Here is a 27,684-nt window from a genome sequence, read left to right as displayed (position 1 = left end):
AAAGACACAGGATGTCAGAATGGATTAAAAAGAAAAAAAAAAAAGAGCCATCTATACGCTGCCTACAAGAGACTCACTTCAGACCTACAGACCCCTGCAGACTGAAAGCGGGAAAATGGAGAAACATCTATCATGGCAATGAATTATCAAAAGAAATCAGAGTAGCAAAAATAACATGGGACAAAATAGACTTTAAAACAAAGACTATAACAGGAGACAAAGAAGGACATTATATAATAATAAAGGGAAAAATCCAACAAGAAGATCTAACAATTATAAATATTTATGCATTCAACATAGGAGCACCCAAATGTATAAAGCTATTAAAAACAAACACGAAGGAACTAATTGATAATGCTACAATATTAGTAGGGGACTTTAACCTCCACTTACATCAATGGACAGATCATTTAAACAGAAAATCAACAAGGAAACCATGGCTTCGAATGACAGACTAGAACAGATGGATTTAACAGATATATTCAGAACATTCAACCCCAAACAGTAGATTACACATTCTTTTCAAATACACATGGAACATTCTCTAGAACAGATCACATGTTAGCCCACAAAACAATTCTCAACAAATTCAGGAAGATCAAAGTCATACCATGCACCTTTTTTGACCACAACACTATGAGCCTAAAAGTCAACAATGAAAGCTCTGGAAAGACCACAAGTACACAGAGGTTAAATAACATGCTACTAAACAGTGAATGGGTCAACCAGGAAATAAAAGAAAAAATTAAAATGTACACAGAAGCAAATGAAAATGGAAACAAAAACATAATGATCCCAAACCTTTGGGATGCAGCAAAAGCAGTTCTAAGAGGGAAGTTTATAGCAATACAGGCCTACCTGAAGAAGCAAGAAAAATCTCAAATAACCTAAATTTATGCTTAAAGGAGCTAGAAAAAGAATTAATGAAACCTTAAACTGGAAGAAAGGAAATAATAAAGATTAGAGTGAAAATAAATGATATAGAAAATAAAACCAAGAATATTTTTGCAATAAATGTGAATGATTCTTTCCCCTAAAACCAGACTCTTCAGTCAGTACCATTTTTGAGATGCAATGCCACAGGATACATCCCCAGGCTTCCCTGGGGGAATGCTTGCCTTCTCTTTCCTCCACTGTCAGGGGTGTTTCATGAACAAGTTTCAGGAAAGTGTAATGAACAGTCATAAAAGCATGTCTGGGTTTGAAAATACTTTGTACATTAGATGGCCAATCAGCAGACATAGGACATTCCCCGGAGCCGTAAGTAGGAGCTTACTAGGTGTGGGAACAGGGGTGGGGGCATATATGGAAAGCCCTTGAATCACCAAGCTTTAACTGTATCACACTTTTGCTCAGATCCAGGCTTCAGGTAGCTCTTGATCACTGCAGTGGATCAAGGTTTCTGTTTCCTACCCTGCTGGGGTAGTCCTTGGGGTGTATCTCAATCTATATTCCAGAATAGAGGTCCATGACCAAAAAGAGTCTCAGGAGAAGAGCAATAACTCCTTGGTATACAGGCACTGTGCTCCATTGCCTTACAAAGTCACAATGAACATTTACCAAGACACTGGAGTTCTAGAACCCAGGGTCGCAGCCTTGGGCTAACGCCTTACTGCTCCTGCAGGGATCTTCTCTGCCACTGAATATGGTTGTGAAGAATGAGGGCTTTGGATTCAGACGGACCTAGGATATGCCTCTAAGCTTCAGACCATGACACTTACATGGGGTTGATTAACGTCTCTGTGCCTCAGTTTCCTCCACTGTAGAACCCTTGAGAGGGCAGCAGGAACTTCCTCCCAGGGCTGTCGTGCCCGGTATTCTGTGTTCATCTACATTTCATTTCACCTAAATCCCTGGGAAGTCCTGGACTCACCCTTTAAAATTAAGTATGGACTTCTTCCTTCGTTCAGCTCCCACCACCAAACATGTGCACAGTGTCTTGTGCTGATCCTGAAACAGCTCTGACTGTAAAAATGACCCGAAGCGGAGCAAATGAGCTCAGTGGCTGGTGCATGGCACCCTGTCGTCGGAGCCCCTGCCAGCTGGCCTTGGTCCCCCCTCCGCTGGCCTCCTCACAGCACAACAATCCGGGGACCCCTCGATGAGACATTTTCTCCAATGTTTTCTTTAACTCTGACAACTGCAACTGAAATTTAGCAGCAGCGTGTAGCCCCCCGGGGACGCCTTCTGCATATTTCTCTTCTCTCTTTCTCCTTCACTCTTGTTGTTACTTCTTACCGCTCCTCCACACTGAAGCTGATTTTCCTTTTTTTTTTTTTTTTTTAATAGAAAAAAAAAAGTTCTGGCGGAAGCAGGGGAGAGGAAAACTTGATTTAATCAAGTTTTATTGGTAAGCAAATGAGTATTCCAAAATACTCATCCCAGTATCAAATTAAGAAATTAAAATAATTCAGGGCACCTGGATGGCTCAGATGGTTGGGCATCTGCCTTCGGCTCAGGTCATGGTCTCGGGATCCTGGGATTGAGCCCCACATGGGGCTCCCAGGTTGGCAAGAAGCCTGCTTCCCTCCCCCTCTCTGCCTGCCTCTGCCTACTTGGGATCTCTGTCTGTCAAATAAATAAATAAAATCTTTTAAAAAAAAAAAAAGAAATTAAAATAATGCGTTCTACCTGTCTGGTAGATTTCTTTCACGAAACTACAAGCCTCACAGCAACACCTGTCCTGCCTGCCTTCTTCAGCAGTTTCTAAGCTGTGTCATTCTGTGTCAACCTGTTACTCACAAGAGACCCAAAGAGGAAGGGAGCAGACTCCTCTAAGGCTACAGCCACTGGCTTCTACACACATGGATACAGTGCAGAGCATTTGGTTAGACTCTGTGTTCACCTCTGACACATTGTGACAGTGCTGGCTGCCCTTCCATGCTCCCAGATACAATCTGCAATATTTACAAACTTCCAGCAAGGGCATTCCACACACTATAAAGGTATATTAATACTGTAAAACCAGCCCTCATGTCTTCCCAATCCTTCCCTAGCATTTTCTATCTTCCTTAAAGACACCACTGGCCTTGAGCCCAACTGGGAGATGGGCCTTTATTTGAGCTTCTACTCTTCCATGGAACATCTCTTTCTGGGTACTCCCATGTATGTTATTTCTAAGCCCCACAAAAACACCTGCAAGAGAGAAACTAATTGTTTCCATTTTATAGATGATGCAACTAAGACTCAGTGGTGAAGCGACAAGTTCTGGGTCACATGTAAAGGATCTGAGTTGGAATTTGAACCCAGGTCTCTCTGACTCTAGAGCCAGGGGACCTACCTGTCCCAAGGAATGAGAAACATATTCTTAACAGACAATGGCTGTGCTGTCTACTCGTAATTGACTTGTATTTTATTATGATCTGTTTGTATTTCAGTAACTTTCCTTTTAATTACTTACAAGCCTTTATGTTTGTATAATCCAGCTTCCATTTTTAGCTCAGAAATTCTAGTCTGACTTTACATAAATCCATTCTTTCATTACATTTCTGACCCTTACATCTTTCTATTCTGCTTAAAATGTAATGTTTTTAAAATGATACATTTATCTCCTCGAGATTAAAAGTCTTTTATGGTTTGTCTCCCTCCCTGGTCATTTTTCGTCTCATTTTCTTCCCTCCCTACCTAAGAGACTCTTAATCTCAGGGAATAAACTGAGGGTTACTGGGGGTGTGGGAGGGTAGGGATGGGGTGGCTAGGTGATGGACATTGGGGAGGGTATGTACTATGGTGAGTGCTGTGAAATGTGTAAGCCTGATGGTTCACAGACCTGTACCCCTAAGGCAAATAATACATTAAATGTTAATTTAAAAAAGATAAAAATAAAAAAATAAGATGATACATTAAAATAATGTAATTATAATTGAAGTATTTCACAGGAATGTTGTCATTTCCCCAGCACAGGGCAGTAGTGCTGAGCAAGGCTTGATGTGTCTTCACTCAATAAAGCAAAGGCTACCACGTCTTGGTGCTAATAAACAACATGGTGCTGTCTGCTAACGGACGGCCCACAATCTATTACATAGGCCACAGGAGCCTGGCTGACTCCGTCAGGGGAGCACAGGACTCTTGATCTCAGGGTTGTGAGTTCGAGGCCCACACTGGGTGTAGAGATTACTTAAAACAAACACACAATAAATAGGCTGAAGGATCTGTTGGGATTTCATGGTTTCTCATGATTTCTCAGTAGGACAAGTCTTATGAATTGATACCGATGGAGCAAAAATAATACCTTGGCCTTCAAAGCATCCCAGGGGCATCAAAAGATTAGAAATTAATCATTTTCATAAAACGGAAGTAATATGAGTGAGGAGAGGAGGCCTCCAGTTGATGGCCCAGCATAGGTTTAGAGGTTTCTGGCTTAACTATACTGGCGGTCTTATGGCTCTGAGGCGTTCCACAGAGACAGTCTCTAGTACAGGGATCGCAGAGCATCCCAGATGCACTCTGTGTTCAAACCTATTTGCTTGGACACACATGCTCATGTTCCTGTAAGTCTGGGTAGCAGGGTCTCCCCAGCCCCATTCTGCTCAGACCCTGCCCGAGAGGCAACACAACAGAGGCTGGACATGAAGAATCCCATAGGACAGTACTGGAGAACTAGAGACCAAATGGTTGAGCATCCTATGCATCAGCAGGGCAGTGTGGCGGGGAGGAGAGGTGGGGATGAAGGGTGGAGAGATGGGGGGGGGGGGGGGGGAATGGCTGACCAGGGTGGGGCCATCCTTATTGTGTTGCCAGTAGTCCCTGTTTTCCACCACATGCACACATAGCTCCCAGGGTGACGAGCAAAACCTTTAAAACCTTGTAGAAGAAAATGTGGAAGAATACCCTACGACCTTGACTAGCTTTGAGAAAATTTGATACAAAACAGCAGAAACCATGAAGGAAAGAGATGAGTTTGACTGCATTACCATGAAAGCTTCACATTAAAAGACACTAGTTTCAAGAAAAGCCACGGATTGAGAGATTCCTAGTGCACATTCCATTCTTGGCTATATACTCCAGGGAAACTCACACGGGCCCACAGATATGGACAGGAAAAGTTTGCTGTAGTACTTTTGGTAAAGGAAAAAAAAAAAAAACACTTAAATGTGTATCAATAGGAGAATAAATAAATTTTGGCATATTTACGTAACTGTAAAGAGCATTAAAATAAGTGAACTACAATTATTTCACTATGAGTAAACATCAAAAGCAGTTTTGAAAGAAACCCCAAAACAACCCAGTGTTGAAGAGAAGGCTCTATATGACACAATCTGTATAAGGTTTCAAAACCCTGCACAATTCAACACTGTGTATTGTTTATATTTCCTACAGGTTTATATGTGCATGAAAATAGTAAGAGGTCATGAGAGAATTTCTAGCTCAAGGTGAACGAGATTGCGAGGGCCACCAGGGGTCCTCAACAATATGGTTAACATTTTATCTTTCAAAAAAGAGATGAAGCAAGTGGCATGTTAATATTTAAGTAGGCTGGGTATTGGATTCCGTGATTTGTCCCTGCACAGGCAAGTCGTCACAATGTTGAGAAAGTCCATTTTTAGGCCACAGGGGCAGCAGCATACGATGCAGCTGAGTGCGGCCTGGGTCCAAGTGTTAGGTTCAAAGGCGGGTGAGGGGGGGTTGTCCAGGTATGAATTCACAAACTTCATTTCCACATGTGGTGCTGCGAGGATGTTCCCCACATGGGGAGCAAGAGGGATGGGCTTGTCCTCTAGCAGATGCTGGTCGGCAGAGGAGGAGATAGATCTGTTGAAAGTAAAGTGGTCTAGAAGAGGTATGGGGTTCAGTGTGGGGTTCAGTGGGATTCTATCTAGTTGCAAGGAATGAGAAGCCCTCCCACCAGAAGAGTTGGAACAAAGACCCAAGTTGGGAGTGATGGGAGCATACTCTGCAAGAGAAAAATGTGCTTGGGTTTTGGCCATGTGTAGGGAGGCAGGCCTGAATGTCGGCCTGGGGGGGTTAGATTTAATTCTGGAGACAAGAAAAAGCCACAAAAGGCATTTGGAACAGGGATCATGAATCAAGACACTAGTTTATGGGAGCCATCAAAGTGAGGGCAGAACCTAGAAGGCCAAAACAGGGCCTCTGAAGTAGACAGGGAGACAAAGGAGAGCCTCCAAACGTAGGAGGCACGACGGAGGAGGCGGAAGCTTCTGGAGCGAGGGGAAGCAGCAAGAGACAACAAGGAAGGGGAAGGTGGACAAAAGGGGAGGCTGACTGGCTCTAACTAGTTTTGGAGGGAGGCTGAAGAAATGAGGCTGGGCAGCTTATAGTAAGATTAACACATGGACACTGACAAGGATGGCCATGACAGTGACAGAAGACCTACAATGACTCTGTGCTTGCTGTGTGCCCAGCAGGGGCTTCAGCCCTCTCTACAAAGTGGTGCATTCCATCCTGCAGCAACCCTGCCAGGGAGGCACTATTATCATTCCTGTCTTATGGGTGAGGTAATCAGCTGAGAAAAGTCACATGCCCCAGCCAGGGTCATGCAGCATGAGAGAGCCACAGTTCAAACCCAGCCGTCTGACCCCAGAGCCCAGACTCTGTCTCAAGAGAGGTGGGCAAGTCTTATATATTGAGGTGTCCCTTGCACCCCGTGATGGGCAAACCCTACCACTTTTGGGTAGTAAGAAGACTGCAGAAACTGATAGGAAATGACCTCAGTCTCTGTGAGCAGAAGGTGGAGTCATATGTACAGAACAGAGCAGTTCGGGGCTAAGAGGAATAAGAAACCATAGAAGATACTGCTTGGAGAATGGGAATTCAGATAAACAGGTCTTAGAATATCAATGAGGGTCAACTATTAGCATAAATAGATGAATTTGGTGAGGATACAAATCATCTGACTTTCTCTAAAACCACTGAAAACCCTAAGAGCACAGAGCTACTAAGCAAGCAGATGAGGGGTGGGACAAGCAGAACTATCAGAACAAAAGAGGGCACAGGAATTAAAGTATTGAAGTAAAATCACTTCAATAATTGATTTTGGAGTTTAGTTGGGAAAAAGAAAGATGAAGGCTGGGAGATGGGTAAGAGAACATTCATAGAGTATTTACTGGACATCAACTACAAGATTGAGAGATTGATAATGACAGTGAAGGTGGACAGCAGGGTCAGTGGAATGGGGGCCCAGCGTTAGTAGAAGAACAGGGACTTGCTGTGAGCCCGGGGAATCAGATGCTAAGATCTTGTAGAAGACAGATTTCAGTGATGGGGTCACAGAGGTGTAGCAAGCCAAGGAAAGGGAAGGTGGCCACGGAGAACCTCCCAGGCATCAAGGAGGTCAAAGGATCATGAAGACCTGATAAAGAGAAGAGTAATCTACGTATGTAGAATACTTCCCAATAATGGAGCCGAAGTCAGGTGTGAAAAATCAGGATGTAGCTATGATGAAGGTAGAAGATGCTAGAAGGAGATGCATGAAGTAGAAGAGGAATGGCCAGTACAATGCTTCAGGAAGTAGTGTGTGGACTCCTCTATCCTGGTCCTATGTCTGAAGGCAGATACGTACTGCATATGAGTTGACTGGAACTCTAAAAAAACAAACAAAGGGGGAAAATAAAAAGCAAAAGCAAACAACAACTAGATCGGTAGGTTGGAAGCTTTAAAAGGAAAGCATTGTATTTTAGCTCCTGTAATGATCCCAGTAAGAGATGAGGTTTATGAAGAAGAAAAATGGATGGTAATTGGGCCAAAAAATATGGGTAAAAGGAGTATATTGGATTTGGAGCAGTGTACATGAGGCAAGCAAAAGGAAAGGAGAAATTAGAGTGGAGACATGTTAAATCCAATGTGTTATCTTGGGAATGTACTATAGACTTCCTTCCACGTACCCAGGACACTCATGACTTCTTTACAAATGTTAAGAAACGCGTGTATCTTCCCACTGCCTTTGGTGGACAACTGGACTTCGGATCAAAGCCTTACTCCTCCTCCCTTCTGCTCTAAGGCGCAAGACTGGACCAGGCTTCAGTGCTCCTGGGTGACTTGTGAGAGGAGCAGGCAATCCATTACGCGTCCTGTTTGCACCTTTGTTCCCGTTACAACCGTAACTCAGACGAAACACACACACACGCCTGCGTATTTAGGCGTGAAAGTTAACACCATATACAGTAATATGAAATACTACGTATGTGCACTGGGGTTAATTTACAGTTACTGCGGGATCCATAACTTTGTAATTTCCTGGCTTTGGTCTGTATAGTTTTTCAGACTCAACATTTTATTAACTTTTTCTTTAAACCAGCTATCTGTCTTTTGGCTGGTATTCCCCAGCGTATTAGCTTGCATATTTCCAAGCTGAATATCATGTTGTAAAAGTCTGTCTATTTCCCCTCATCTCTCTCAGTCCATCTGTATTTTTTTACATCTAACCTCCTGGGTCTTTGCCTTTTTTGGCTCTGTGAATTTAATTAATGTACTTTTGACTTTCTTTACCAGGTCACTGTTGAAAATTTACATAAAACAGATCCAACTTTTTTTTTCACCATACCTAATAGAAGCACTCCAGCTACATTTTCCTTTCCCATATATCTCAATTTATCTTTTCAATACAGCTTCCCTCACTTAAGAATTCTTAGACGCAACCAAACTTGAACACTTTGATTGTTCTTTCTAGTGCTCGCTTCGGCAGCACATATACTAAGATTGTTCTTTCTACAGAGAGCCTGCTATATTTGTGGCATTGTCCCGTGTTAAAATCGGGTTGATATGTAAATAACATTTGACATCATAATGCTCTTCATAAAATCACCCGGCCCTTCTTTTTGTCTTTGTCCTTCTTAATATTAAAGTGTCTGAGGGATTTCTTTCCTTTTATAGAATTGTTTCTTGTATTTCTCTTGATTTGGGAGAAATGATGGTATTTTCATAGGAGAGACAAAATATAGGTATTAGCCTTCTTCCCCATTTTCTCAAAAATAAAACCAATGAGGTTACTTTGAGCTGCTATTAAAAACAAAGAAAGAGCCCTCCCAGCTGACTGAATGAACAAATTCTAATACATTTGAGATTTTGATTCTTAGAATGTTAAACTGTAAGGACCCATTATGTTTTTCCTCATATGTCTGTTTGCTTATTCACTATGGCAATTAATGCCAATGATATACAAATTTATGTCTCTTTTATCTCTTTTTTCTTTAAACACATTCACTAGTAAGCCATTGCCAGTTTCTTTGTTCTCCATATTAACAATGAGCTTTCTTGCTAGCAGAAACATTTTTATGTTTACTCCCAGAGAAAGCAACATATATGCTATATTCTTGGAAAAGACAAAAAACTCAAATCAACTCTAAGGTAGTAACAGCAAACTTCCATTTTGCCTGTAATTCTTACTGCTGGTATTCTTAACAGGTTGTAAATAAGCTGGCAACGAAATCAATAAAAGAAAATGTAGAATTCCATTCTTCTTAGAAACCCTATTTAAATACTTTACCTGATTTCTAATTTTTTCTTTGATGACCCTTACTGGTTGAAACAATTCTAATTGCATCATCACTTTAGTTTTGGTTCTTTAAACTGATTTTTTAACCAATAAGCACACAAACTGAAATGTACCAACAATTCCAATTGTATTGCCAGGAGAAGGATCAAACTGAATTAATCTATGGAACGCTCTCCGGAAACACTTGAGAAAAAAGGGAGTTACCTTTGGTTAGCTTTCTATAGAGCGCTGCTACAGTAAGTTCTGAGGATAACAGCGCTCTGCAGAGCAGACACAAAAAATGTCATAACCAGGGCACCTGAGTGGCTCAGTGACTTAAAGCCTCTACCTTCAGCTCAGGTCATGGTCTCAGGGTCCTGGGATAGAGACCCGCTTCGGGCTTCTGCTCAGCGGGGAGCCTGCTTTCCCCTCTCTCTCTGCCTGCCTCTCTGCCTACTTGTGATCTCTGCCAAATAAATCAATAAAAAATCTTTTTTAAAAAAGGGCCATAACCTACAACCTTCCTTGGTTTGGGCCTCTGATTCAGAGGGTATTGGACAGTGAGCTGAGCGTCAGACATTGGTGGGGTCTGCTAGACAAAGAAACTCCAGGGCAGCTAGAAATGGCCAGAAGAAACAGCTTCGGGTTATCTGGGTATAAATGGAGCCCAGCCTTGAAGGAATTCTCCTGGAAGGTGGGGTGGGATGCGGGTGATGGGGGCAGCCGACCTCCCAGCACTCTGCAGACCATCTTCTGATGCTTTACCGTGGGATCCAGGAGAGGATTCTACTCTGACACTTCAGTGTCATGATCCCACTAAGTAATTCATAGATGAGAACGTAAATGAAAATTTGTGGGGTTAGGGTCTCTCCCTTCTCTGTTTAAAGATGATTTATTATTTTTCTTTTAATTAAAGGACCCCAGGAAAACATTTGTTTTGAGCCCTGATACTCAGGCCCACCGAGGCTTATTTCGTAGAACTTCTCACTGAAGGTTCAGCAGGTCCTGTCTGCATCTCCACAATGAATTACTTCCATGGACACTCAGGCTCACAGCCTCCCCGAATTCTTCCTCATAATCCCCAACATCTGTTCTATGTCCAGCACTGACCAACGTGGGAATCGGCAAGTATTGGCTGTCAGCATCGACACAGATGAGCAAACATGCTCACAGGGCGTCAGCTGGCCCTGTGATTTCAGCTGAACACGCCGGACATAAGCTAGGCTCGAGTTTAAACCATTTGTGACACAGAGGAAACACCTGTTTAGAAGTCATCCAGAATAAATGGTGTTGAGTAATTTGAAGGGTTGAGGTTGACAGCAGCGGTTCAGACTGCCGAGCTTTGGGCACTTGGTGCATTATATACCCCAGATCCCTGGGGTTGAGGCTAACATAAGCTTCTCCAGTGTTCAGAGTAAGGATGGTCCATCTAGAGTTGGGCTGAATCAACTTCTTTTTGGGTAACACACAGAATTTTATGAAATCCATAGCTTTAACCTCAACCAAATGTCCCCTATTATCTTAGTTTGGATTCAAGCCTAATAACTATCATTAAAATAAATAAATAAATAAGACATAGTGTGCTGTTTTTAATAGAATGCTTCATTTATTTGGGGAGAACAATAGACTCAAAGGAAAACTGGATCTTTGTGTATTAGTGAATTATGCCATATGGTGAGCCATGCCTTCCTTTCTACTGAATCAACTGCTCAGCTGGGGAAACTGACCAAACTCAATCAAGTATGATTATCAGTAGAGACACTCTATTTATTTGTGGTGTTGCTTTGTTCCACAGGTCTGCGGGGTGGAGTAACAAAGAACATGAAACAAAAAGAAAAATAAGGCAACACAATTTAACATGAAATACCAAATGAGACAACATGTCCTTCAGATACTCAACCTGCCAAACTCACTGCCTAGCTCACTAATATAGTGAGCTTCATGATTAAGTAACAATCTCCTTGAGTCCAAGTTTACCCGTCTACAAAATGGGGCGATCTTATCCTTGCAGGGCGGCTGTTGAGCATCCCAAAACATATGTACATAGCCTAGGAGAGTAGCAGTCTTTGGACTGGAATTTTTAGTACACTGCAAACTTTGGCAAAATCTAACTCTCTGGCACAGAATGTGAGGATGTCACTGCCTGGCCCTTGTCTATCATCAAGATCTTGCTCTTGACCTTCCATCACCAGAACCCTGCACTCTAGCCACGCTGAACTGTCTGCATGTCTCCCAAACCTCAATATTTTTTTTTTCTTTTTCTTGACCTTGCCAATCTTGTTCTTTGCCTAGCTCACAATGCCCCATTCTGCCATTACTCTCTGACTTTGAGAATTTTCCTTCCCCCACTCAAGATTCAGTTCAAATATCATTTCCTCACCTTCTCCAGGCAGAACTATACACTTTTTCCCCATTGTCCCTCCCTAATGATAATAATTCTACTACCATCAATTTTTTACATGGCTACCATCTGTCAGACACTGGCCTACTAGTAACTTGCCCTCCTCTCATTCAATACACTTGGATGGCCCTATTGAAAATCACATTATCAGGGCACCTGGGTGGCTCAGTGGGTTAAAGCCTCTGCCTTCAGCTCGGGTCATGTTCCCAGGGTCCTGGGATCAAGCCCCGCATCAGGCTCTCTGCTCAGCAGGGGGCCTGCTTACCTTCCCCTCTCTCTGCCTGCCTCTCTGCCAACTTGTGATCTCTATCTGTCAAATAAATAAATAAAATATTCAAAAAAAAAATCACATTATCCTCCATCTTAGCAATAATCGCGCCTCGGATAAACCTCATTGGCTACGATACTGCCACTGCGCAAAGCTTATCCTCCATCTTAGATGTGGGAGTTTGGCTCAGAGAGGTCACATGCTCTTCCCAAGGTCACGTTCCTGGCCAGCGGTCAGACCACTGTTTGCTCCAGGTCCGTCGACCCACTATGCCCTGTGATACTGCATTAGGTCCAATGTTCTGCTGTTCTGCTTCTTTGTTTACCCATCTTCATTAGACTGAAAGCCTCCTGATGTAGGGACGTGTTCTATCCTTCTGAGCTGCTGGTTTGTCCCAGGGAGCCTCTTATTAACAGATCCGCTAGAGACGGTGAAGGGGAGCCTACTTTCTGCACAGGCTATCCATACATACTATACATCTGATACTGCCTGCTCTATTGGGGTAGAAACATTTGGAAAGAAAGTTAAAGCCTCTCACGTGAGAACCACCCAGGAAACACCTGTTTGTAAATCTTTAGCAGGGGACACCAAATTTTTTTGTCTGGATTCTTAAGCGTTCTTCGGTCAACATCAGATAACCCTTCCCTCTTGGCGGCTTTCCAGCAGTGAGATATTAGGGTTGGCTCTCAGCACGTGGGTCTGTTTCAGCTGTTAACTCGAAGTTTACACTCAATGAAGTGCAGCATGCCCACAGTCAGGCCAGCCTGCCCCAGCCTCAGGAGATTTGGCTGCCGGCCTTTATGGCCAAGGCCATGGTCCTGGCAATAAATGCCCCTGGAGACCTAACTCTGAATGATGTCTTCAGAGTGAGAGTCCCATGTGTAAGGACGTAGTGGCTCTGATTTGACTTACTGTAATAGGGACTGCTGGGAGAGCTGGTCACATGAGGACGCTCCACTGACCGCAGCCGGTGTGCCATCTATCATGTGACCTCTGAGGCTTCTCAGACCAGGCTTGCTGATAGCACAAAGTGTGTGTGGGGGGGGAGTGTTTAGCTACTCCAGGCCTCTGGGAGGGGCCTACATTCACAACACTTCTCAGCTTCACTCGAGCACTGGCTGTAGCTAATGGAGATGTCTATGGGATCTACGTCCCAGGAGAGTTGTGATAATTGCTGCCATTTACTGAACCCTCATCCTGAGCCAGGCATGGTGCTAAGTGCATTACCATGAACTACCTTATCGAATTAACACAGTCAACAGTAAATACCGTACAGGTTCCACTACTCGGGTCTCCCTTTTGTAGATGATATAAAAGCACAGGAAGAGATCAGGTGACTTGTCCAAGGCCACACAGACAGGAAGTGGGAGAGCCTGCGCTCTGAACTGCCAGCTGCACTGCCTCTCAGGCAATCCTGGGTCTCATTAGAGCAAAGACCGCCCGTGCAAAGCAGGAAAGGGATCCGAGAACACGACTGCCAAACCAGGCAGGAAAACTGGGCTGGCCCTGCCGTGTAATCTGGTATCAGGGGAAGAAGCTGAGTAAACAGAAGTCAGGGCAGGAGCTCATGTATAGCTCATAATAACGCACTGGTAATGGGAAACTAAATAAGAAGATAAAAAGTGAAATTGTGGGGGCATTAAATATGGTTCTTTTCAGGTCTAAACCCCATGACTGACTTTCCCAGCAGGCTTTGAGCAATCAAAACACCCAGGACAAATCCCATAAGCATACCTAATTGAATAATCTAGATTCTGTTTGCTTGGGTTTTTGAAGCATCAAAACAGTTCCTTTATATGCTGACTTTGGCTCCCCTGCAGTTTTAATTAAGCCTCCCAAGGCTCCCAAGCATATTAAAATGAGGCGGAAAGAAAACCTGCGGCCTTTGATGCCAATGACCACAAGGTGCAAGAATTTTGGTTTGATCTGTGCTAGGGCGGCTAGGGCTGATGCTCAGAGCAGACCCAAAGGGAGAATTCTCAGTTTATTTTCCTTTGTGGGGAGGGGGCGGTGATTACTCAAGTGATGAAAAGGTTTCTTTCTTGTGGGGAGCTGCAACAAAACAGGCATCAGGGAATCCCCAGGCAGACGGGCGGTTCTGCTCTTACCAATCCCAAGGCATCAGGGATGGGCACTTTTCTGGCGAGGACCACACTGGGCCTTCTCCCTTGTCGGGCCTCTCTGAGATCCGTGTTCAACATAACATCTGCTCAGCCAGCTGCGCCCATAGACTTTAGTGCTTTTATTCCTGCTTTAGGGGAATGAAGTCACATCATGTTCACCCCTTCTGGATAAGTTTATGACAAAACCCTAAGCTCTCTGGCTCTCCCTACCTTGAAGGCCACTCAGGACTTCTTCTCAAGTATCTTCTCTGGGATTGGCTGAGACTTTCAAGATGATTCCCCAATTTTACCTGAGTTAGGTTTGCCTATTTCAAACAGATTGCTCAGCTTGCTCTCCCTGTCTTGACGGTACGCGTAGAACCACCACCCCAGCCTCCCGTTTATCCAGTAGGCCGACCAGGCCCCGTGCTCAGCAGTGTGCTGGGCTAGCTAGCATCGTACATGCTGGTTCAAGAGAGAGAAAAAACACAGACCATTTCTGCCTAGCACAGGATATGTTCAGAAATGATGCTACAGCAATGTACTCTGAGAAAGCAAGGGTGGCAGAGACCACTTCTGGCTGGGGACAAATCCAAAATGTATCATTTTTTTTTTTTAAAGATTTTATTTATTTATTTGACAGGCAGAGATCACAAGTGGTCAGAGAGGCAGGCAGAGAGAGAGGAGGAAGTAGGCTCCCTGCTGAGCAGAGAGTCTGATGCATGACCTGAGCTGAAGGCAGAGGCTTTAACCCACTGAGCCACCCAGGCGCCCCCCCAAATGTATCATTAACGGACATGTACTGAACTAGTAGGGAATGGGTACGGTTACGGTATAAAAAATGGCAATGGGAAGGACGTTCATGCAGAGGACCAGGAGCAACAAAGGGACACAGGAGACAGTGAAGAGTTCCATTTGCTCAAACACACATCACATACGCAGGCGTGGGTATTGTGAGGGAAAGGGCAGGAAAGGTTGGCAGAAGTCAGACTCTAGAGGCCCTGGAGCAAGAGGCTGAGGAACTGAGATTTTATTTGACAGACAGGGAGACAATTTTCATTTGTTATTCACACAAAGAGCACTTTGAGCCCATGTTGTGAGAAAGACACTAAGCTGGTTGCTGGGCACACAATGAAGAAAAAAAAAGAAGTTTCCTCAACTCACGGTGCTGATATTCTAAGGGCAGAAGGGATAGACCGTTAAACAAATACCAAAACTGACGTTCTTGTCATTCACAGCAGTGAAAAAAATATGTCAATGTGATTAAAAAGAATAATGAGGGGTCCTAGGGCTTTTTAAAAGAAGTACCATTGAGCTGAACCCAAAAAAAGGGTTAGAAATTTCCAGAAGAGTCTGGGCAAGGGGTTTGGAGTGCTAAACATGGAAAGAACAGCACATGCAAGAGCCCTGAGTGGGAAAGGCCTTAGTCAATGTGAAGAACAGAAAGATGAGCCATACCACCCAACTGATGACATTTCACGATGAAGCCGGCAAGACACGTGGAACTAAATCAGGCTGGGCTTTGTCTGCCACGTAAAAGGTTTTGGTTCTACATGAAATTCTAAGTCATTAAAGGATTTGAAAAAGGGGAGGAGCATAATTTTACATTATTAAGAGAACATTCCAGATGTGGTGCAGAAAATAGGGACAGGTTCTACAGCTTCTACAAGACTAGCAGCAAAGAGCTAAGCCGAAGGTGGTGACCTGTGCCAGGGTAATGTCATGGAAGTGAGGGGAAAAGGACAGACTGGGAAGATATTTGGGAGGAAGAATGGACAAGACTCAGTGACAGATTAAGTGTGAGTTAGGGTGAGGTAGGTCCCAAGGTGGGGGTCAGACAAGTAGGCAGACTCAGACAGAAAAACCAATTAGGATATTCCTACACTTATAGGCCACCACCAGGAGGGCAACACTAGAAATATAAACTGTAGGAAAGGTGTGAGAAATTTTGGCTGAGGGAAAATGGGTAAGATTTTCAATGTTTGAATAGAGCTTGCAGGAAGAGGATGAGGAAGATTCTAGGATGACTTGAAGTAAAGATCTATAGTCTAGCAGTTGGAAACAGAGACTACTTCAAACACTGGGCCAAAGTGGGACAGATTTGAGACACAGTTACAGAAATAATATTGGAAACTGGGTTCAGAGTAGATGAGACTGGCAGGGGAGAAAGGGGAGGGAGAAGAGAAATGTGACAGAAGGTTGAGGGACCTCTACATTTCAGGGAACAAAGAGAGACAAGAAACAGGAAGACCAGAGGGTCAGAGGAGAGCTTCAGTATGGTGGGAGAAGACAAGAGTGTCAAACGCCGCAGAAAGGCTGAGGAACAGCAAGACTAAGACCCATATTCCAGGGACTAGAAAGACATTTATGACCTGTGAGAGAAAAGGTTAAGTGAGTGCCAGGAGTAAAGGAATGTGAAGGACACAGGAGGGCACGTTTGGTTATTCTTTCACCAAGGTTGGGAGTGAAATAGAGTGCTTTAAGGAGGGGAAAACCAAGGATGAGGAGGGTGTTTGTGGGGCTCTTGTTAGGGAAATAGCCAGTGAACAAAGAGAAATTAAAAATGTACAAGAAGTCCCCAGATTAGGCATGGTTTTTATATGTGCTTTGTCCGGGGTGGGGCGGAGGGGAGTACCTGCTAGGGTGTACTTGTCCAAGCATAATTAAAAACTCAACAAACAGTGCTCAAACAACAGACAGTTGCTGACAGTTCTCCCCAAATAATTCTGGACTTAGGTCCTTGGTCCTCTGTGCTCTCAAGTCCCCAGGCTTTTCCTGCCCTGCCGCAGAACTACCCTCAGTGTGAGCTTTCTGTCCCCTTGCTTCCAGCTTCACAGTCCCCAAATGGCTGCAGAGACAAGACATTCTGTCTGCCTTCTGGGAAGGAAGAGAAGGAAGCTTCCCACCTCCGCTCCACTATCATGAAGGAAGTCCGTGGCCAGGTTTCCCTAGTGCTTGCTGGCCATTTCCAGTTCACATGGCCACTTGTCACTACAAGGCAGGCTGGGGACCCAAGTGTTCATCTTTTCAGCACCCTTTGTGGGCAGTGGTAGGAAGGAAAGATCTGCCAACGGCATCTGAGTTAGCCATAGAGATGCAAACTCTGATCCGGGGAAGAGGCAGTTAGCCTTACATACATAAAGTACAGTTCCTGAGAAGGGAAGAGAAGACAGCAGATACAGAGGTGTCTTGAGAAAGCAAATCATGAAACTGGAGGTGGGTGAGACATCCGTGTGGGACCGTCCTCTCAGCGAGCATGAGAGAGGGAGGAAGGGTAGGGTTACACACTCCGGAGAGAATTTTAGGAATTGGGAATCTCATCTGAGGCAACATGATAGCCAGTCAGCAGAATGGGGACCACACAGGGGCCAGCTGTAGCAAGTGAGGTCTAGAACAACATTCTGTCAACGAAACACCACTGCTGGATATCGGTTTTCAGTGCATTATTAAGAACAGCCATTTTGTTTTTCTCAAAAGGTTGGCTCTTAAGATTGGCTCTAAAAGGCTGGCTCTATTCCTGAAAATATTTAAGGGACTGGTTGAGCCACTTCTAGAGAAGCAAATATCAATCACTACAGGCCTAACGGAAAGTAGGAAGAGAAAATGGAGGAAAATGGGTCATTAGTTTTCATTTGAACACGGAGAAGTATATGGAATAAACAATTCTTCACATTCTTCAGTGACAGAAATGATGTAATTTTGAATCAACTGAAAGGATTCTACTATCTCTTCTTCCAAACAGAATCTTTAAACATGCACGTCTGCTGACTCTTTGCCTCTCCCTCAAAGCGGCCCCCAGCCACCTGCTCTGGGAAGCCAGAAATGTTGGGCAGGATTTACTTCTGCCCAGCTGGGGTTGCTTTCTAACTGACAGAGAGAAAATGTGGGCTTGTAGAACTTACCAATTGTTTTCTCTGGGGTTTGAAACCATAACATTTCCATTCAGAGGAAATAGTCTAGGACGTTTATTTTTTCAGACTTCATGAATATTAAAAGCCCCATAATTGAAGCCAAAACATCAGGAAAATGAACGCAGTGATACCGAATGTGGGTGTTCTGCCTTCAAAGCAGTCTTCCTCCATGTAAAATGTTTGAAGCAAAAGAAGATAAATGGTATACATGTACAGCTAAATTAAATATAGTTCTGGAGACGAAGGGATCACAATTGTATCTGGGCTCTTGCCATACCCCATGATGGAAGGCAGCCTGAGTAAGAAAGGCGCTGTTACTGTGAGTGTGCCACAGAGAAGACCAACCACACCTCTCCTGGAAATTCCATGTGCTGTTTGTTTCTCGAAGGTTCAGATTTATTCAGCCCAAACAGACCAGGAACCTCTGAGGATTTACATATCTTTAATTTAATGTGAAGAGCTAATAACCAGTGAGGGGCTTAGATAAGAGACCTTATGAATATTTAAACTTTTTGAATCTCCCAGTGCCAAGACACACATTTCCCAACATGAACCCGTGTACTACAGCAGGCACCGTATTATTTCTTGCCCGATGCTGCTGGCGCACAAGAGCAGTCCCACAGTGGGAGAAACACTCGTTGGCACTGTGACAGAAACAGCTCGGAATGCTGACTTAGACAGCTACCAGCCTATTTGGGGACTGAGAATGATTCAGGTTCTGTAAAAAAAAAAATCAAGTTTTTTCTTCTCCCTTTTATTTTTTTTAAGAGAAAAACCACACACTAAATCACTTCTGAAGTGAAGGAGCCATTAAAAGTCACTCAATAAAGGAGATAAAATGCAGAATTCTTTTTTTTTTTTCCTTAATTACATACTTTCCCCAGTGTGTTGGCGGGGGTGTAGGATTCCCCACACAAAGCCCAGCCATGCGGTTGGAGTGGGGGAAACAACACTGATCTAGGGTTTATGTCCTTTCGTGTGAACCAACTGTGTAGTTGACACCCAGGAAAGGGAAGAGGGAGTGGGCAGGAGGAAAAGAAATACCAAACAAGCACACAGAGGAGAGACCAGGAGAAGGAAGACCAAGGGAATCTAGGGGGCGCAGGTCTCCCGCTGTTCCTGTGGTCCTTGGTGGCTTTCTGGCTCCAAGGGAGGTGTTGACCACCTCGTTTTCTCATTCAGTGGTTCATTCTTTTGAACATCTCTGAGGGTTAACTAAACATAAACCGTATTAGTTTTGCAAGAATTTAAAGTTTAACTTTTTGTGTGTGACTGGTAATGAATACTTGATTTTTATTTTCTAACTTTACACTTATTTTTGAGACATGATCCATCAATTACGTGTTTCTCATTCATTCATTTGGCGAAACATCCACGGAACACCTGCTGTATGCCAGAAATAGTGCTATATGCCGGAGATATGGTAGACCACAAGGGAGACACAGTTTATGCCCTCCAGAGCCTCCTGTCTACTGGAGAAGAAAGATGTTCAGGGAATAAGTGCCATGGAAGTAACAGCGGGGACAACAGCGTGTTCTGGGACGTGACAGCAGTGGAGGCAGGAGTAGGGAGCCATCAGGAACTCTCCCTACCCTCCAGGAGCCACTTTTCAGCAGCAGCTTGGAGGAGGAGGAGGAGTGGATCGGGTAACAGGGGAAGGCATACCCCTGGAAGGAACAGAGGGCCCTGTCCCAGTCCTGGGCAGAGCCCCAGATGCTGGAGAGAGCTGCAACATTCCAGGAGCTAATATGGCGGAGCAGAGAGAGCGAGGGAGAGCTGATGCAGAGAAATTAGATTGTGGAAGGTCTTTAAATCTTGTTAAGTATCCTGGACTACATCAAAATGTCAAGATGTAGCTATTATGGGGTTTTAAGCAGCAAAATGACACACTCCAATTTACATTTAAGAAAGATGATTTAACCATGGAAATTTCCTGTAACAATTGAGCACGTTAGCTTGAAATCTTTGACTCTAAATCTTTTTTATACTATTAAGTGTACTTACAATCACACCCATATTAACTACTTTCAGTTTAATCTTAAACACAAGGTATTTCTCTTCTTGTCCAAAGCCACTGTTTTGTCCCAAACTTTTGGTTCCACTTTTTCCCCTTGAGTCCATTCATTACTCTTGCCATGAGTCCCTCCCTCCCCTCCCTTATCTTCCATTCCTTGGTCCCAGAACAGTTCCTTCCCAAGGAAATGTCTTCCCACCTCTTAAATGCCGGGGGTATGAGGTGGAGGGAGGGGTAGGGAGGAGAATCTCTATTTTCCTTCAGGATCTTGCTGAGGGGAGTCTGCTTATCCTTAAAGAGTCCCCACTGTTTTTGGACCCCACCTCAATGCTGACCTTGTCCTTTTGTAGCTTGAGCTCATTAGTTCCATGTATATACCCCATTCATCACACAGAACATATCGTACTCTTTGTTTTTTTCACTCACTCTTTGAGGACAATAACCACACCTTTTTATATTCTCAGCACCAAGCTCAAAGCTGGACAGAAAGAAGATCTGCTATTTCTCCACCTGAATTTAGCAAAAACAGCAAGCATTCGAAAGTCCTTGTGATTCCCCAGACCCAGATGCGAGATGATTCTTTTGTGAAATAGAAGGGCTACACAATTTATAAAACAATAATGCTTAGGGAGAATTATATATGCAGGAGGAACCCAAAATACTTCAATGAAAAATCAATTTATTATAGGGATATAGGTTGAATTATCTCCCTCCCAAATTTTTAAGTTAAAGTCCTAAAACCTAGTACCTTAGAATGTGACTTTATTTGGAAATAGGGTCATTGCATATATAATTTGTTAAGATGAGATCATTAGGGTGGTCCCTTAATCCAGTGACTGGTGTTATAAAAAGGAAAAATTTGGCCACAGACATGAACACAGGGAGGAAAGCAGAGATCTGGGTGATGCTTGGCCAAGCCAAGGGACATCAAAGATGGCCAGATACTGCTAGGAGAGAGAGACGTGGAAAGATTTTCCTTCGCAGCTCTCAGAAGGAACCCACCCAGCCGACACCTTGACCTCAGACTTCCAGCCTCCAGCTTTGATAGACAAATTCTGTTAAACTACCTAGTTTACGGTACTTTCTTAGAGCAGCCCTAGGAAATGGGTGCAGATATTAGTAGGTGGTCAACTGCTCATAGTTGAACGGCTCTTGCCAAGCCTTCAGTCACTGTGCTCTGAATGGGAGGGCACAGCAGACAACAGCAAAAGAAGGGTAGAAACTGTTTTATGGGATGGACCCCTGGGACATTACAAATCCATCTTCAATGTTATCAAAGTCTTGCAAAGACAAGGGAAAGCAAGTTGAAGGGCACCTTACTGGCTAGCATTTACTTCCCCTGTCTACATCAGCTATTTGGAAAAGAATTACCCCTTGACAGTGACACAAATCCATCAGTTAAAAAGCCAGACACTGAAACTATACTGACAATTTCTGTAGTGTTTTATGCAACCCAAGAACAACTTCAAGGTAAATGCTAAAGTTATATAATCATATCTAGATGGTATTTTTAGAAAAATGAAGCCAGAGGGGATTTTATTGTTTAACCCTCTGTGTACAGGAAGGAAAGATTCTATCGTGGATGTAGGGGCACGATTAATGAGAATGCAGGCAGGACCGCCGTTTCCGTTAGTGTGGTGACTTCCAGGGATGAGCGGGCTTAAGGAAGGCCAGGCCAGAGTTTGTGTTATCCCAAGCTACCAAGTTGGTAGATGGTATGATGGACTCCGGATCCTGATCACTGGATCTTCAGTCTGAATCATCTTCCTAAAATAAATGTTATCTGGATGGACATCAACTTCAAGAGTCATTTTTCTTAACTCAAAAACAGTAATGGTAAAAAGCAGAAAAAGATTTCACGCATTGTGCCTTTCGTGCTCTTTAGCACTTGGATAGGATCCCAGTGGCTGCAGACCACGGGTCACCCTCGCCATCTGCAGGGCCTAGTGACACGCTGGCTCGTAGGAGGCGAACAGAATAAATGCTTGCAGCAAGTGAAATCAAAGGCTTTAATAAAATACTATTTTAGAAGACTCCAGGAGCTGGCAGGAACACTGCTGCTGCTTGTGGTAGGGCTGTGCTGGTGGATCTGGTTATAAAACTTTACTACTCTGTTCAGCCAAATATGAAAACTGCCCAATCTTTTCTGATGTGAGAAGGAGCACTGCTTTTTACCCCATGGTCTTATCTGACATGTGTTCCTAGGTTGCTCCCTTGCTTTCTAAAGTAAACAGGGTAGCAGAGTCTGGATCCATTTAACCCAACCTGTCCTTTTCCTTCAAGTTGATAATAGAAAGAAGAGATTTCAGTTCAGATCCAGCCCAACACGGCACAGAGCCCAAGACTGGTTCCCTATAAAAGGAGGTGTTCCCTGGGCTTTCTAACAGGCAAGGCTCTGTATACAATAACAGGAATGAAGTTACAAGGATTAGAATTAGCGCACGTCCCAGTCGGAAAGTGTGGCTGGCTGGCAGTTGCCTGGGATGTGGACAGATGAGCAGCAAATGTGAGTAGCAGACCGAACCTCCCCCCTTTTGGGAAACCACACCCCAGCGAGGGTTAGCTGGACCCACGCGGATATATTAGATGTGACGTACTAATTCTAATAGCCGACCCAAGAAAGACTATGAGGAGTTGCTAACCCTTCTGCTTCGTGCTTTCTGAAATGGCTCCAATAGTGCTTATTTATAACCTCAGAGTACTTGGTGGCCTTCCCTGGATATAGCAAACTGCTGCCTACAGGAAGCCAACTGCCCTGCTCACTGACTGGAAACACATGCTCCCTTCTGTCATCTTGGGCAATAGTTTCAATTCTATAACATGATGGTTGTCGAGCTATTTCCTTCTATTGGTGGTTCATTGAAACTTCAGGATCTAAGGGTCTCATCATCCTGTCACCAGCTGCTAGGAATGCCTAAAACAATATTGCAATAATAAGACCAATCAGACTTACTGTTGTAAAAATCATCCCTTTATTGGAAGCTCCTACAAATTCAGCATGGGGCCCCTGCTTGGGCTCACTCAAGACACTCAGACTCAGTGCTAGAATAAAATTCTGAACACTTAGAATAGAAGCTCTTAGTGAGCACAATGAACTGACCACAGCGTTTTGGTTCTTTTTTTTTTTTTTTTTTTAATTGCATTTACTGACTAGGATGATGGACCCATTTAGAACTTCAAAGTTGAAGAACTCTCATTGATCATGTGGCACACTTCTACTTTCTTATTTTATATATCTGATATAGGCAGGATTCTCCTATCTAGTCCAAAACTCTGAAAGCACAGCTAATTCTTACTCTTCACACTTCGGAGAGCACGTTAATTCTTACTCTCCAAACTTGACAGGAGTGTCATTCTTCTTAGATTCCAGAAGTCTTAAGAAAGTAAATTGTAAAAGGAAAGATATTCTCTACTTCAATAAATTTTTTAACTCATTGGGGTGCCTAGGTAGTCATTGGTTGGGTGTCTGACCTTTGCTTTCGACTCAAGTCATGATCTCAGGGTCACGGGACCAAGCCCTGCATTGGGCTGTGTGCTCAGTGAGAAGTCTGCTTGGGGATTCTCTCCCTCCACCCCTCCCTCCACTCCCTTGCAGCACTCTCTAACAAATACATTCTTAAAAAATTATTTAACTTATTAACATTTCTAGCTTAGAAATATTGTGATATATTTTTCACTTTTACACACATTTGATCAAATAAACACCAAAAACTATACTTCAAACTATAAATACTGTATTGTTGTATAATATGTAATCAATCAAAATAGCATACCTTGGCTTTTAGGTTCAAATCTTTCATGCCAGCACAATATTTTATAGGTAAATTATATGGGACATATAAATATGCATTAGCCTTCAGTTTTTAAAATTTCTGATAATCTTTCATACATTTTAAAGGGGAAAATTCTCAAAGCATGTTTTCCTTGATAGTCACACTAGCTTATTCTGTGGGAGGTGAAGTCTTTTAGCCTTGCTGTTGATGTTTTTTAAATCTTATTCATTAGACATTGCTTCTATAGGTATGTGGAGAGGGAAAACAGAATAGAGTTACTTCTTGGAATATAAGGGAGGGGGACAGAGTTTCTGTCCTTCGGATCCTAACAGTTTTGTTTTGAGCACAAATAAGTAAAAGTAAAATAAGAAAATGGAGGGCATGTTCAGGAAAAGGAGTCTGTTAAAAGACAGAGGAAGGGCATGGGAGCTTGAGAAGGCTGGGGCCACTGGCTAAGCTGTGGGATGGGGACTCCTGGGGCCACCACATTAGCTAGAGATGGTAAGATGTCAATGAGGCCCTAGAGAGTAGAATTCAGGGAAACGTGGCAAAGTTTCAGAGCTGGAATTACCAGACTTGGTGATTGATGGGCCTGGCAAAAGGAAGGATTCTGGCTCCTGGCTAGGTGAGCTGGTGGATGATAGTGCCATTTATAGAGACAGAAACATAGCTAACTGGGTGTACAGGGAACGTGAAGCTGTCTCCTACATGCTCAGCTCAGGATGTGTGTGTATGTGTGCCATCCAAGCTGGGAAGTCTGGAAGGCTCTGGGTACCTGAGTCTGGCACTTAGACCAGTGATTTAGTTTTGGAGCTTCTAAGTACATAAGTATTAGTGGAAGTCAGATGAGTAGATGAGACTATGGAAGAAGAATGAGCCAGTGGCTGAGGACGGAATTTTAGGGAACTTCAGCATGTAAGTTACCAAGGAGGAAAGGGGGTCTAGAATGGAGAAGCAAACGGTGGCTGGAGTATAGACAGAGTCCTGGAGAAGATGGCTTTACAGAAAAAAAAAAAATAGAAGTGAGTTTTATTTTTATTTTTTTGAGAGAGAGAGTGTGTGCACACATATGTAAGCATGGGGGCAGGAGGAGCGGGGAGGGGGAGAAAGGATCTTAAGCAGGCTCCATGCTCATGCTCAGTGCAAGCCCGACTTTGGGGAGCTTGATCTCACAACCCTGGGATCATGCCCTCAGATGACATCAAGAGTCAGACACTTAACCGACTGAGCCACCCAGGCACCCCAAAAGAAGTGAGTTTTAAAAAGAAAACCCAGGGGCACCTGGGTGGCTCAGTGAGTTAAGTGTCTGCTTTTGGCTTAGGTCATGATTCCAGGGTCCTGGGATCAAGCCCCTGCACTGGTCTCCTTGCCCAGCGGGGAGTCTGCTTCTCCCCCTACCACTGTTGCTCCACCTGCTTGTACTCTTTCTTTAAGCCTTAAAAAAAAATAACAAGAAAACTCAACAAACTGCAGAGAGGTATATAAGAAAGAGACAGAAAATTTTCTTTGGAATTGTAATTAAGAACTGGTTACAAACTGGTGGGAATAGTTTCGCAGGAATGATGAGGGGAGCAGCCCATTCTGACCAGTTAAGGGCTGAATTGAAAGTGAGAAAGAGAGTTCAGTAAGGATGAATTTCCTCTAACAGCATGGAGTCTCTTAGGACTATTGGGCAGGGAGGTTAGGTGATGTAGAGAATCCAGAGGGCTACCCCACCTCACTGCACTTCCTAACTTAGAGCTTAGAGAACGCACATCCCTAATGGACCATTTCCTCAGCACAAAAATATATTAATTTTTTTTAATATCCTAAAACAAACATAAAACCCAAATACCTCAAATCTCCTGGGTATAGTGATTGGAATATAGTTTAAAAGGAGGTGGCACACATCAGCTAAGAATCACGCCAACCCTAAATGTTACAAGTTGTTATTCCTGGCCGATGGCTTTAGCATAATTTGTATAATATGTACTATACATATTATAACAAGTGCAGTTCAGTATTTGAAGGAAAATATTTTAAAACTAAAATTCAAAATACAGTAAAAAGTTTACAATCAAGATAATAGTCGTAATAATAACCAGATAAAGTTTCATATTTTAAAATTAACCCCTGGTCAATTAAACTGTAAGCACAGAGTTTTGCAAATAGTAGATATGCAATAAATGTTTATTGGAGTGAATTCTAGGACACTATTATAACTACGGGCAAAGCTCTGAGTCCTCAAGCTATTTCTTGTATCATACCAACAGTCTAGGGAGCAAGGCTTCCTGGGGCACATGGGAATGACCACCTTTTATGAATACGTAAAAAAGCATTAATACTTCTAGGCAACAGACTAGCTCTAGCTTTCCTGTACCTTACCAAAGGGTGTGTGTGCGTATCTAATAATATGTATGTGTATCTATACGTGTGTACAGCATTCATCAGATATGTATTTTAAAATACCTAGCAAGAGTTCAATGTCATGAAGTGCCTATAGTCTCAGATCCTATAGTTCACTCTTGAAAAGTATTCGCAAGCTTTTTTCCCACCTCTTAGATGAAGGATCAAATACAAGGAATCAAAAAAGAAGGATGAGGCCTTGGCTATAAAGCCAAATACCAAGACCTTTTTGTGTTTTTTGCATCCATCGAAGTCCTAACTATGAGCTTACCTGAACATGTCCAGTAAAAAGGGCAATGTATAATTCTGGAAGAGAATACTTTAAAACACGAATGGCTTCATATCTGGAAAAATATCCATTTCTTTAAACGTGAATTTCATTTACACTCCATGTAGCATTTAGTCCAGTTTCAAAAAGCAAAGTCATTATTTCTGATTGTAGCCAGCTCTGTCCTCTGATTTAGTCACTGTATAAGGTCTCAGGCAACACAAGTGCCCATTCTGACTTTCAGGACTCACATGTATTAATATCCCTGCCTAAGAGGAACAGTATTTTTAAACCTCTTCTTTCTGCTGCTTAACCTCCATTCCAGTGCCAAACCCTAGACGGCAATTTTCTCTCCTAAATAATTCTTTTAAGAAGAAAGAAGAAAACAAGGGAAAGAAGAAGGAAACAAGGGAAGTTAACTTAAAATCAACATAGTAACAAATGAAGTATTCCCTAACATCAGGTTCCAAGTGGGGTCCAAAGTGAAACGAAACGTCCCGCCACAGGTAGCTGGGATGGATGGGTGACAAGGGCCGGTCCCGATACTGGGATTCGTGCTATCCTTGCTTTCACTGTGCCCAAATCTTCTGTGTACTGATTCATTAATTTTAGGTGAGGGACTCAAACTTTCACAAATTAGAACAAATCTTTAAAATAAGCCATTGTAGGGGCGCCGGGGTGGCCTAGTCAATTATGTGTCTGTCTGCCTTTGGCTGGGGACATGATCCCAGGGTCCTGGGATCAAGCCTGCTTTTCCCTCTCTCTCTGTGGCTCCCATTGCTTGTGCATACTCTCTAGACTCTCTCTGTCAAATAAATAAATAAAATCTTAAAAAAAAATAAGCCATTGTAATATTTTATCATGTAAAGTTGTGCTCATCCCATTCTGATTTGAGAGTGGACTCTCCTTTCTAGGTTTCCCTTTGATGCCACAGGCAACAGACATAGTTTTCACACTGTTGAAGGCTCTCGGCCACATCGGTCTTTTCCTCCTGGGGATCTGGCTCCTTGTGCAACAACACAGTCACCAGCAAAAAGTAACTGTATAATTGGAACATCACATAGTTGGAAGGATACAGAGTCAAATCAACAAGTATAACATTTTGGCTTCCTCATTTCCTGCTACAAATTTC

General features: G+C 43.3%; 1 protein-coding gene, 1 long non-coding RNA gene and 1 pseudogene across 3 annotated transcripts in view; 1 reads left to right on the top strand and 2 right to left on the bottom strand.

Moving 5' to 3' along the window:
* Window positions 1–10,953, top strand: part of LOC132002553 (uncharacterized) — a 40,986-nt gene extending 30,033 nt beyond the window's left edge. The window contains exon 3 of the long non-coding RNA XR_009399943.1: window positions 10,347–10,953. This is a non-coding gene — a long non-coding RNA (uncharacterized LOC132002553). The remainder of the gene's footprint in view (window positions 1–10,346) is intronic.
* The window catches only part of LOC132002552 (phospholipid-transporting ATPase IB), a 606,778-nt gene that overhangs the window by 70,570 nt on the left and 508,524 nt on the right, over window positions 1–27,684 (bottom strand). The gene's annotated exons all lie outside the window — the stretch shown is intronic.
* LOC132003090 (U4 spliceosomal RNA) lies at window positions 12,195–12,255 on the bottom strand (annotated as a pseudogene).

Source organism: Mustela nigripes, chromosome 15, assembly GCF_022355385.1.
Source record: "Mustela nigripes isolate SB6536 chromosome 15, MUSNIG.SB6536, whole genome shotgun sequence".
Classification (NCBI taxonomy): Eukaryota; Metazoa; Chordata; class Mammalia; order Carnivora; family Mustelidae; genus Mustela; species Mustela nigripes.
Note: the sequence above shows the minus strand (reverse complement) of the source record. Positions and strands in the feature narration are given on the sequence as shown.